This window comes from Podarcis bocagei (genome assembly GCF_964188305.1).
Source record: "Podarcis bocagei genome assembly, chromosome: 6".
In the NCBI taxonomy this organism is placed as follows: domain Eukaryota; kingdom Metazoa; phylum Chordata; class Lepidosauria; order Squamata; family Lacertidae; genus Podarcis; species Podarcis bocagei.
This window is the reverse complement of record NC_138130.1, coordinates 96,816,620-96,829,364: the sequence shown is the minus strand read 5'-3', so window position 1 is coordinate 96,829,364 and position 12,745 is coordinate 96,816,620. Positions and strand designations below refer to the sequence as shown.

General features: G+C 45.7%; 1 protein-coding gene and 1 long non-coding RNA gene across 10 annotated transcripts in view; one reads left to right on the top strand and one right to left on the bottom strand.

Moving 5' to 3' along the window:
- Positions 1-914, bottom strand: part of TENM4 (teneurin transmembrane protein 4) — a 1,513,375-nt gene extending 1,512,461 nt beyond the window's left edge. For 7 of the 9 annotated variants that reach the window (XM_081197251.1, XM_081197258.1, XM_081197259.1 and 4 more), the window contains exon 1: positions 546-914. The gene's annotated coding sequence lies outside the window, so the exon portion shown is untranslated. The remainder of the gene's footprint in view (positions 1-545) is intronic. The other 2 variants (XM_081197252.1, XM_081197253.1) reach the window with 1 other exon arrangement.
- LOC308588873 overlaps positions 1-12,745 on the top strand; it is a 341,196-nt gene that overhangs the window by 108,132 nt on the left and 220,319 nt on the right. The gene's annotated exons all lie outside the window — the stretch shown is intronic.

The window sequence follows — 12,745 nt, the reverse complement described above, 5'->3', positions numbered from 1 at the left end:
AGCAGGCAGCACCTAAGATTAACTGCTCTCACCACCCCACCCCACCCCCACCCCCGTTAGAAACAGTGAAGCATGTTGCAAGCTCTTAACAAGATCAAAGTTAATTGAAAAGTCTGCTGATGACAGCCAGATCTTGCTGCAAGGTGTATCTACCCCTGGTGCATGGGAAGGGCTTTCAACAAAAAACAAATGAACCAGCTGATAAAACCCTAGTACACAGCTACATCTAAGCAGTCAATTGGAAAATGCTTTGCTTTCAAAGTACGATTTTCAAACCAGTGGTTAGCTTGCCCTGGTGCACAGACCGAGCCATCAGTTTGTGCTGAATGTCGACACACCAGTCGCTCAGTCCAGTCGTTTAGCATCAGGGTCTGTGGCTACTCAGGGGGAGACCTTTGGCAATTCCTTCCTACCGTGGTGACTTGCTAAATCCAACAGCTTGCGACAGGGAGTTGTGCACAGCGAGATCGCTCTCCACTACTGAGAAGCAGGCAGCCACAGGCATTTGACAAGAGAATTACAGGCAAAGAGGATGGCAAACATACCTTGAGCCGTGGACTTTCCCTACCTATCAAGGCAGCCAATGTTCTATGCCGGCGTATGCCCTTGATGTGCCTGGAATGCTGCACTCAGCATCAGTGGCACTTTTTCTGCTGTTGACAGGAGGCGCGGAGAGGTCCTTTTGAAACTTGCCTCCCGGGTGGTTGCCGTCTCCTTCCTCCCAGCAGGATCAGACAGTGGCTTCTTGCCCTCAAGCCAGGGAGGCTGGAGTCCTTTTCCCAACTGCAGTTGCTAATGCTCCACTCTCCGGGAAAGCGCCGAAGTATGTGTGTGCCGGCAGTAGCAGCGCACGCTCATCAGCCAGGCATGAGCAGGAAGATGTGAGATGCATGCCGAAAAAGCCACAGCAAGGAGAAGCAGGCTCCTGGAGCGCAGCCTCTCTTTTTAATCCCCCTGCTAATTACACCCTATTGACCTTCCCGCGATAGATCACCAAGGACTTGATCAGTCAAGAAAGAGAGAGAGGTTTCGTACAAGCAGATTCCGCCTCCTTTATTGTTACAGACACCTGTCAGAGAGGGGAAAGTTTCAGGGTTGGGTTCTCTTCCCCCTCCCCCCTTTGCTGGGGTTGTGGCATTTCTTATTCATCAAGCCTTTCCTTCTTGGAGTGAATCCCCACAGTGCTCACCGCTGATCTAGCTCAGTTGGTCTGAACAATGGCAGGGAGGAAACAGCCTCTTAGCTTTATAGAAGAAGATTCCTTGAAATCTACCAGGGCAATAACTGAGAGGCACTACAACACATTGTTTGTCCTGGCTGGGAAATCTCGAGGGAAGCTGACTCGCTTGCCTGCAGTGGAAGAGCAACTAAATCTTCAACCATGACTGGAAAGGAAATATATACACTTTTGTCTCTCTGCTTGTTCTCTTCTCTTTCCCCTAACAATGTTGATTGAATCCAGAACTGTACTGGGCATTTTCCAACCCTCTCTCTGTTCCTGAAACTTGAAGTGCAACAGATAGCATTCTGCTTGCTAATTTATGGAATTCACTGCCACAAGAGAGACGCAATGATGGGCATCATGGCCACCAACTTGGAAGACTTCAAAGAAGGATTAGACACTTTCATGGTGCAGAAGGGTACCAATAGTTACCCTCGTATCTAAGGGACCGCCTCTCCTGGTATGTCCCACAGAGGAACTTACGATCTTCAAACAAAAACATCTGGGAGGTCCCAGGCCACAGAGAGGTTAGGCTGGCCTCAACTAGAGCCAGGGCTTTTTCAGCTGTAGCTCCGATCTGGTGGAACGCTCTGCCACAAGAGACTAGGGCCCTGTGGGACTTGACATCTTTCCACAAGGCCTGCAAGACAGAGCTGTTCCACCAAGCCTTTGGCCAGGGCACAGCCTGACTCCCTACTTCGGCAATCTTCACTGAACTCTAGCCCATTGGTTGCCATCAATTTGATTTGAATTAATTTTATAATGAAATGATTTTGGACTGTTGTATTATTTTATTGTTGTTAGCCGGCCTGAGCCTGGCTTCGGCTGGAATATAAATAAAAAAATTTTATTATTATTATTATTATTATTATTATTATTATTATTATTATTATTATTATTAATGATGATGATGATAGCTATGTTCACCAATGAAAACATTGGATAACAGTTGCTGGGAATCACAAGCGGGGAGAGTGCTGTTGCACATGACTCATGTTTGGGGTTTTCCCATGAGTAGGCCACTGTGAGAACAGGAAGCTGCGTTGGGTGGGCATTTGACCTGATCCAGTAGGGCTCTTAAAAGGCCATGGTCCTGGAATTTAATTTATACCAGGGCTATCCAATCCAGAGGCTTCATATTGAAGGGAAGTCCACAACCTCCCAAAAGAGTCCATTCCACTGTCGAACATCTCTTACAGTCAGAAAGTTCTTCCTGATGTTTCTTACAAAGAAATTTGTCCAACTAGTTCAGAATTCTCCTGTCTTAGATTATAACCCTCATGGGGTATAGGACCCCAAGAATTGGAAGAGACTTAAGGAATCACCCAGACTGACCCTCCTCCTCCACACACACACACACACACACACACACCCCAAAAAAACCCCCACAGTATCAGGAGATAGGCCCTGTCCCCATCACAGGGCATCAGGAACAACCACCCATTTCCAAGGTTATTTTTTATTTAAAAAAACTCCCAGCTGCCCCAAGGGACTCATTGGGCTAAAGAGAACCTAAGAGAGACAGAAGCACCTTGCTCAGAGTGGTGGTGGAGGGCAGAGCTGCAATGCTAGGTTCCGGTCAGGTGTGTCACTGCTGCTAACATGGAAGGGAGAAGCCACAGGGAGACTGATACAATGTGGGGGCACCTGCAGAACAAATATGGTACTCCCATTGTTGTGCTCATGCTGCGCCAACCTCCCTAACACCTCTCTCCTCCTCCTCTACTTCACGATAAGTCACTGTGACACAGCTGCTGGGATGAGTCTAGGGAGATGGGGGCAATTGGCAGGCTCCCAGCTGGCTCCAGCCCACCGGCCAGCAGCCGGGCGAACTCCGGTTCTCGGAACAGCATCAAGACTGCAACTCAAGCCTCAGAAGCCTTCAGAAGCTTAGCACGCAAGCCAGCAGAGATAAGAACTCTTTGCAACAGAAGTAGCGGACAGAGGCATATGTAAGCATATTTACAAGCATTTATCCAGTAGCAGGACAAAGGAAAAACATGTCTGCTTCCCTTCGTGTCCAAGCAAACAGCATAGGCAAAAGCTATATACAACGGAAGTTCCCAGCAGACTGTGCTGGAAGTAAACAGGCATGTGACATACAACAACTCCACATGCCAGTACTAAAGGTGGAACGGAACTATAGCCTAACAACAGCTGCTAGGAAGCTAGCACTGCAGCTATGACTCACTGGGCTAGCCTCTCATGCAAGCAGCCATTGCTCCATTCCATCCAGTGCTTCTCTCACCAGACAATAAGAGATGAAAGAAATGATCAGCAGCCCCTTCTATAGCTGTTGGGCCCTCTGGAGTCAATGGGAGCACCCTTGGAGGAAGCAGTGGGGCGTGGCTACCTTTGCACCCCTGCTGCCAGACTCTTGTGGCGAGTTTTCCGTGTTAGTCCTTACCATCTGGTATTGATAAGGGGGGAGGGTCCAAATTCCATAAGAGTCATTTGGTATACCTACCCTCCAGAGAATGGCCACCACTGGTTTCTGTGTCTTCTCCACCATCCGCCTAGTACAGAGCGTGATGGATTGTCTCAATGAACTGGTTATGGGATTAGAAGGATATTATTAAATAACACAGAATGGTGGGTTTTAATGATCCCATTAATATTTTAGGCCATGTCAGTACTACCCCCCCCCCAGTGTCATACTGACAGTTCTTGGAATGAAGTTTCGCTCTCCAGAGAATCTCCGTCCATGCACTTTCAACAGTGCCGTCCTAATCATTGCCCTCATTATCCCCATCTGTGGCTTGAACTGATTATGCTTGGATGTCAGACTGGGGACTGCTTGAAATGCTCAGCAGAATCATGCGGCAGAATCCTAAGGTGGTAGAGTGGACCGTACCATTTCGTTCTGCAGGCCAGGGGGTGCCACTTTGAATATTTCACCATGCAAAAGCTCCCTGGAAGCAAAGCAAGTAGGCAAACAGAATGCAGCAGGGGGAAAGGTCAGCTTCCACAACCTGCTGTGCTAGTCTCCTTTATTGTTTTCTAACAAACAAACAAAAAGAGAGCCGTTAAAAATATATTTCCCCACGTGCATTATGAAGTGGTACAAATCTATGGTATTTTTCTAGGGGGGAAAGGTGCCGGAACTCACCATGAACTCACCCTTGTTCTCTTCAAACGTCAGTGGTGCCCACTTAGCAGGTGCCGGAACTGAATTCCGGTGAGTTCCTTTTTTTTTAATAAGTAATATTTATTAAACTTTTTCAGACAATAGAAAGTTACAAAATTATAAATAGAAAATAAAAAACCATAACAATAATAAAAGACAAAAGACAAAAAAGTACAAAATACAAATACAAAAATACGAAGACAAAATACATAAAAAGTAAAGAAGAAAGTTAAAAAAAAGAAAAATAATAAATATTTTCATATCTTATATTTCATTTACTTATTTCCTGACCTCCTCACACACCCCTTTTCTGTATTCCAGTTCACATAGTTAGTTCAGCAAATCCTTACCCTCTATCATTTGTCTTTACTTATTATCTTAACCTATTATAACTATATATTTCCAACCATTGTCAATCCACATTTACATATTCTTATTCATCTTTTTACCAATACCGCTTATTTTCAGTCCAACATCCCTTCAACATTCATTAATTTTACAGTATTTCTGCAGGTAGTCTTTAAATTTCTTCCAGTCTTCTTCCACCACCTCTTCTCCCTGATCTCGGATTCTGCCAGTCATTTCTGCCAATTCCATGTAATCCATCACCTTCATCTGCCATGAATTCCGGTGAGTTCCGGCTAGGGAAAAAAAACAGAAAAAAAACCTGAGCATGATCACAATTGGAACACTCTGTACAGTTCTGGTTGCCCCACTTCCAAAAGGACATGGTAAACTGGAAAAGGTTCAGAGAAAATCAACTGAAATGATCAAGGGCATGGAGGCACTCCTCTATGAGGAGCAGCATTTGGGACTTCGTAGTTTGAGAAACTACGGGATGCGGGTGGCACTGTGGTCTAAACCACAGAGCCTAGGGCTTGCCGATCAGAAGGTCAGCGGTTCGAATCCCCACAACAGGGTGAGCTCCCGTTGCTCGGTCCTTGCTCCTGCCAACCTAGCAGTTCGAAAGCACGTCAAAGTGCAAGTAGATAAATAGGTACTGCTCTGGCGGGGAGGTAAACGGTGTTTCTGTGCACTTCTCTGGTTTGCCAGAAGCGGCTCAGTCATGCTGGCCACATGACCCGGAAGCTGTCTACGGACAAATGCCGGCTCCCTTGGCCTATAGAGTGAGATGAGCTCCAAAACCCCAGAGTCGTCCGCGACTGGACTTAACTGTCAGGGGTCCCTTTACCCTTTACTAGTTTGAGAAAAGGAGAGTAAGAGGTGATGTGATCGACAGTTATAAAATCATCATGGCATGGAGAAAGTGGATGGAGGACAAATAATTTCCTAGAACGCTGGAACTTATGGAAATCCAATGAAACAAAATGCTGGGAGATTTGAAACAGATATAAGAATGTCTTCATGCAGCACACAGTTAAACTATGGGTCTTGCTCCCATGGGAGGCAATGATGGACACCAATGTGGATGGCTTCAAAAGAGGACCAGGCAAATTCAAGGATGGTACAGCTATCAATGCCTACTAGCCATAATGTCTATGAGTTATCTCCATGGTTGAAGGCAGTAATGCTTCCGAAAACCAGTTGCTGGAAGCCTCAGGAGAGGACAACACTATTGTGCTCTTCTTAACAGTTTCCTGCAATCATCTGGTTGGCCACTTTGTCTCAATGGCTTGATCCAGCAGGCTTTTTCTTAAGTTCTTGTGTACAGTTCATACAGCCGCTTCAGGAATCTACCTTTTCATTTCCACCTCATTCTACCCAATGTGTAGATCAGGCCTTAGGAAATGGCCTTAGGAAATATTTTCTCAGGCCAGAGAACACTTTCCAAGCACAGAAGTGCCTACCATGAACACCACACTTGGATGTTCAGGTTCTGAGTGTTGCCCCTCCATTCAGACACTTGCATTCTATGTGTAGACAATAGGTGGAGAGACTACATAGCATGACCCCACTGCCTGCTCTCATGTGGTTGTCAACCATGAGTAGGACACTTGAATATGGCTGATGAGCTGCCTAGATGAACCTCTGGAATCTTCCCAATATTATCCTTGGATTGCCTTTGTCCTATAATTGATTGGACCCTGGTTTACTTATAAAATGTGACAAGATCATGGTTTAGGTTGCTTTGGCTGATGGCCACGCTGATAAACAGTAGGAAGCAAGCATTAAGGGAATAGCTTCTGAGCAGGAGAAGGAATTCCTTACCCTAGATATCTAAACTGTTGTTTGATAAAGCCTTTGTACTCCTTGCTGGATATGGGGCATACTATGTACAACATTTCGCCGAACAATTGATGCTTTTGAATTATGGTGCTGGAGGAGACTCTTGAGAGTCCCATGGACTGCAAGAAGAACAAACGTATCCATTCTGAAGGAAATCGGCCCTGAGTGCTCACTGGAAGGACAGATCGTGAAGCTGAGGCTCCAATACTTTGGCCACCTCATGAGAAGAGAAGACTCCCTGGAAAAGACCCTGATGTTGGGAAAGATGGAGGGCACAAGGAGAAGGGGACGACAGAGGATGAGAGGGTTGGCTGGTGTTCTCGAAGCTACCAGCATGAATTTGACTAAACTGTGGGAGGCAGTAGAAGACAGAAGCGCCTGGCGTGCTCTGGTCCATGGGGTCACGAAGAGTCGGACACGACTAAACGACTAAACAACAACAACATGTACAACATTATAAAACAGTATTGTTCTCCTAAAAATACATCACATAGGGCTGTTCCAGAATTCCCCTCCTCATCCAAAGTTTACCCGGGATTTGTGTGGTTCTGAATTGCCTGGTATGTTTTTACGAAGTGAAACCAATGTAAAAGAACATCTCCATCATTCTGCTTTTTGATTTATATTCTCAGTTATTCCTTAATCCTGACTCCTGATTTGTTTTTTGATTCTGAATTATTCTTTGGTTTTGATTGCTGGCTGCTCCTATGACTCTTCATCTCCATGTCTCACCTTAGACTGCTGTCCATAGGAAAAAATAATTAATTATCCACAATGTTTATAATCTAGAGTGCACTTTCAAGTACAATCGTACCTTGGTCGTCGAACGGAATCCATTCTAGAAGTCCGTTTGACTTCCAAAAATGTTCAACAACCAAGGCACGGTTTCTGATTGGCTCCAGGAGCTTCCTACACCCAATCGGAAGCCATGGAAGCTTGAGGTTTGGGTTCCAAAGAATGTTCACAAACCAGAACACTCACTTCCAGGTTTGCGGCATTCGGGAGCCAAAACGTTCGACTCTCAAGGCATTTGGGATCCAAGGTACAACTGTATATAGGAAAGAATTGGAGAAACCCAATGGACTTGGTGGATGCTATTGGACCACAACTCCCATCATCCCCAGCCAGTGTAGCCAATGATCCAGGATGATGGGATTTGTAGTCCAACAACATCTATGGACCCAAGGTTGAAGAAGGTTGCTTCTAAAACACACCCCAGAACCTTCTCCAAGAGAAGAGATATTTGGTAGATGAATCCTAAACTGAAAACTTACAACTGCACTAAGAAGAGATTATGATAAGTGAGGTGAATCTTTCATTCAGCTGCCAAATTTCCCTTAGCATTCCACACTTGACTTTCTAAAGATACTGTTGACTTTACTTTCTCTTTAACTTTCAAAGCAAGGGTACCTGAATGTCATTCAAGACGGGTTGTGTGTTTAACCTAGTAGGCGGCATTTTTCCTCTTTCCCAGGGAACATTAATAATTTACCTTCCAAGATATTAGAATGGCATTAAATTCCCCTCATATTTTTACAAGATTTGTATATGACAGCTACGCCTTCCGAGTCTCTTTCATGAACAAGGCTCTTTTGAAAATGTGTGTTTCTCCTACCGACTCTGAATAACGAGAAGGCCTAATCTGGAGTAAAGCCCCAATTTGCATTTGTGACAGTTTTTGCCAGCTGGTGAAGAATGGTGGATTAGGAGCCACACCTAAAAGAAAACTTAAAAAAAAAAAAAATGTTGGAGAAAGTGTAAGTGACTTGTGAGCTGACTGGCTGATGACTTTGTGCTCCTCTGTTGGGATGCTGGCCCCAACAATTGATGCCCTTGGGCAGCTGCAAGGGCCCAAACACTCATCTAGGGTCCATAGAATCATAGAATTGTAGAGTTGGAAGGGACCCCAAGGGTCATCTAGTCCAACCCCCTGGAATGCAGGAATTCTGCCCACAGCCATCTCTGGGTGGGCTCAAACCACCAACCTTCTGGTCAGACGCATTGGGTCTCTGCGCCACGTTCATCAAAGCTGATGCCTGTTTTCATCTTCCCACCCTCTTGAACCCTTGGTTGGTCATGGGCTCATTTGGCAGTGGTGGCTGGGTGTGAGGAGCCAGTCTCACCCTTGAGTTTTCTACACTGCTCCAGATTACCAGACATAGAGTCACTCCAGGGCACTGTGGGAAATTCAAATGGTGGGTGGCTTTCGAGACTCAAAATAAGCTTGTGAATGGGAACTGGGCACCTTACAGGGTCCCCCTGAGAAGATATACAGTGGTACCTTCGTTCTCAAACTTAATCTGTTCTGGAAGTCCATTCCAAAATCAAGGCACGCTTTCCCATAGGAAGTAACGCAAAATGGATTAATCCATTCCAGACCTTTAAAAACAACCCTAAAACAGCAATTTAACAATTTACCTCTATTGTTAATGGTTCTCTTGGCTTTGCAGCTTTTGTCCATTTCCGCAGTCACACAATCAATCAATCAATCAATCAATCAATCAATCAAGTAGCTGAACTGGGTTCCACACAGTCACAAAAAACAAAACAAAAAGCCACAAAAACAAAAATGCAAAATAAATAGCAAGAACAGACAGACTTCAGTGTAGCACTCCAAACAGAAACACTGCACTTGAAACGGAAGTGTGACACTCAAATTGGAAGCGTAACGCTAAAAATGATGCATGTTCAGCTTCCAAAAAAAGTTTGCAAACCAGAACATTTACTTCCAGGCTTGCAGCATTCGGGTTCCAAGTTGTTCGAGAACTAAGCTGTTCAAAAACCAAGATACCACTGTATAGAACCCTAAAAGACTTAGGCCCAAATATCTGAAGGAGCACATACTTGTTGGTATGCACCCAAGGAAACAGGGGCAATTGGCAGGCCCCCAGTTGGCTCCAGCCCCCCGGCCAGTGTGCCAGGCGAACTCCGGTCCTTGGTGTAGCATAAAACTGTGGCCCAGGCTTTAGAAGATTATTTAGCAGAGAAAGCGCTGTGCAAACAGAAGTGGCACGAGAGGCTGTATGAGCATATTTACAAGGAGGTTTTATTCAGCGTACATCAGGACAAAAGGAAACATGTCTGATATCCTTCATATCCAAAGCAAAACAGAAAGCTATACACAAATGGAAGTTCCCAGCATGCAATGCTGGTATGTGTTACAGACATGTGACATGCAACAGTCCCACATCTGTTCCTTATGGTGGAATGGAACATCCCAACAATACTCCCATTCTGAAGATCAACAGGAAAGGCCCTTGGAGTGGTGGCCTTTAAGTTGTAGAGCTCCCTCCCTTCCAAGGTGTGTCGAGCCCCATCATTATCTCCCTTTCACCAGCAACTCAAGAGTCAACTATTGGAAAGTAGATGAGTGATGGACATATTTTGCTGGTGCCTTGCTCAGTATTGTCTACACTGACCTGCCCTCCAGGGTTTCAGACAGGAGTCTCTCCCAGCTGTACCAAGCCAGCGTGGTGTAGTGGTTAAGAGCGGTAGACTCGTAATCTGGTGAACCGGGTTCGCGTCTCCGCTCCTCCACATGCAGCTGCTGGGTGACCTTGGGCTAGTCACACTTCTCTGAAGTCTCTCAGCCCCACTCACCTCACAGAGTGTTTGTTGTGGGGAAGGAAGGGAAAGGAGAATGTTAGCCGCTTTGAGACTTCAGGTAGTGATAAATCGGGATATCAAATCCAAACTCTTCTACCAAGCAATTGAACATGGGACTTTCTTCAATCAAAGGTCCTTCCCTAAAGCTAACTATGTCTACTGCAAGAATCCCTCTAAATCACATGCTCTAAGCTAGTGGACTTTTCCTTTTCCTCTTTTTGCAAGCTTACTGGGTCTCTACTGATGATCAGGACTCCTGGTTTCCATGGCTTCCCCTCCAAACAGACTCCCTGACCATCAGCCTGTGAGCACCAAGATCACTGTTAGTATAGAAGCTTAATTGGGTCTATTTGGGAAACAGTCATTGTTTGCTTCATCTATCACAGGCGATCGCAGCACCTTCCTTTGTATCACAAAAAAGTGAATTGCTGGCTGGGTGCTCGGGAGAAGCGGAGTAGCTTTATTAATACCCTTGATCTTTTCATCCTTTCAGCCTTGTGTGTAATAAACCCAAAGAAGATCTCATTAACTGGAAACTTTTTTTTTCCAGGGGAACGTCAGGGAATATAACGGAATAAAGATCCCTTCTAGGCACCATCAACATCATTATGAGCAAATGTGGCATCTGTTGTAAGATTTAACAAGGCCATTTTGGAGCACTAATGGGCATTCCAGCAGGATGAGATGATGTTCCTTCCACCACCTGAGAATGGGTCAGTGTTATCATTACTCCTGGACAAAACCCAAACAGTCCCAGGCACTGGAGAGAGTGTAGACTACAGGTGTCAGGAAAATATCTTTTATCTTTAAGTAGGTCTGGAACAAAGGCTTGCTTATGGAGACGCCTTAGAAACTTATCTTTAGTGGTTGAGCCAGGCTGAATCCTTCAACGAACTCAAATGAAAAGTGTGAGTCTATTTTCTAAACCATCTGAAATTTGTATATATTGAAGGGAGTGTGAGAGAAAGAGAAGCCTTATGCATGTCCTGGAAACATAATCTGCCTGTCTTCTTATATGAGCTGGACACCTCAAGCAAAAAAATATACTTTATATGAAGCTCAACATCCCATTTTTCCCCAGCCTTCTTGCTTTCTAAGGTCCCTAGCTTAGAGTCTTTCTGCTATACTGGATCCTGCCCCTTTCCCAGCATCAGCAAAAAATATACAATCTGAATATGTCCTTGCAGAACAGGAGAGTGGTATGAATGGAAAGAGGAGGAGGAGGAGGAGGAGGAGAGGAGGAGGAGGAGGAGAGGAGGAGGAGGAGGAGGAGGAAGAGGAAGAGGAGTTTGGATTTGATATCCTGCTTTATCACTACCCTAAGGAGTCTCAAAGCGGCTAACAATCTCCTTTCCGTTCCTCCCCCACAACAAACACTCTGTGAGGTGAGTGAGGCTGAGAAACTTCAAAGAAGTGTGACTGGCCCAAGGTCACCCAGCAGCTGCATGTGGAGGAGCAGGGACGCAAACCCGGTTCACCAGATTACGAGTCCACTGCTCTTAACCACTACACCACACTGGCTGGGATTTCTGTGTTAATTGTGCACAGTAGCAAGCCTTGGGGAAAGAAGGAGAAGGAAAAAAAGGTAAAGGTCAGGAACCCTGGATGGTTAAGTTCAGTCAAAGGCGACTATGGGATGCAGCGCTCATCTCGCTTCAGGCTGAGGGAGCCAGTGTTTGTCCACAGACAGCTTTCTGGGTCATGTGGTCCGCATGACTAAACTGCTTCTGGCACAACAGGACACCGTGATGTGAGCCAGAGTACACAGAAATGCTGTTTACCTTCCTGCCACAGCAGTACCTAATTATCTACTTGCACTGGTGTGTTTTCGAACTGTTAGGTTGGCAGGAGCTGGGACAGAGCAATGGGAGCTCACCCCATCACACAGACTCACACTGCTGACCTTCTGATTGACAAGCCCAAGAGGCTCAGTGGTTTAGACCACAGCGCCACCCGCTCCCGCAGGAGAAGGAACCTCAGCACAAGGAAATAGGAGAAGCCCAAAGGACGGTCCTGTGGTAAACAAGCCTCCAGAGGTCTGAGAACAAAGGACCCCCCCCCCAGTTCTGCTCTGTAAACAAGAGTGGCTTGGTGTTCTTAGGAACCTAAAGGGGGAGGGGGAGAGGAGAGACCAGCATACAGTGAAGTGTCACAAGGGGCACTAGGAGAAGTATGAAGATAAGTACCAAGGGTGCATGAGTGCCCTCTCCAGTGGCAGGAGTGGTAGATGCTGTCTATCTGACTTCAATGGGTTTTAATCCTATTGCAAACACACATCAGGGGCACCAACTCTATGGGGCCAAGGTGTCTTTGTGCCCCCATATCTGTTGGTAGGGGGCTGCCCCCCTGAATGTTGATGGGTGTCAGGCTTCAGGGAATCGGCTTCCTCCCCCCATGGCAGTAGATAAGAAGATCAAAGAAAGGAACGTCTTACCAGTTAGAAACTTTCATAATCACAGTGAGAGAACAACAAACACATCTCCTATTGGCGGTGCTCCCAATTAAGGATCACTCCCCCTTTCGTCCCTATTAATCTACATCACTCCTACGTCTTGTAATCTGAATTTGTACCCTCTGTGCTTTCTGTTCTGAGACTTTCTGAG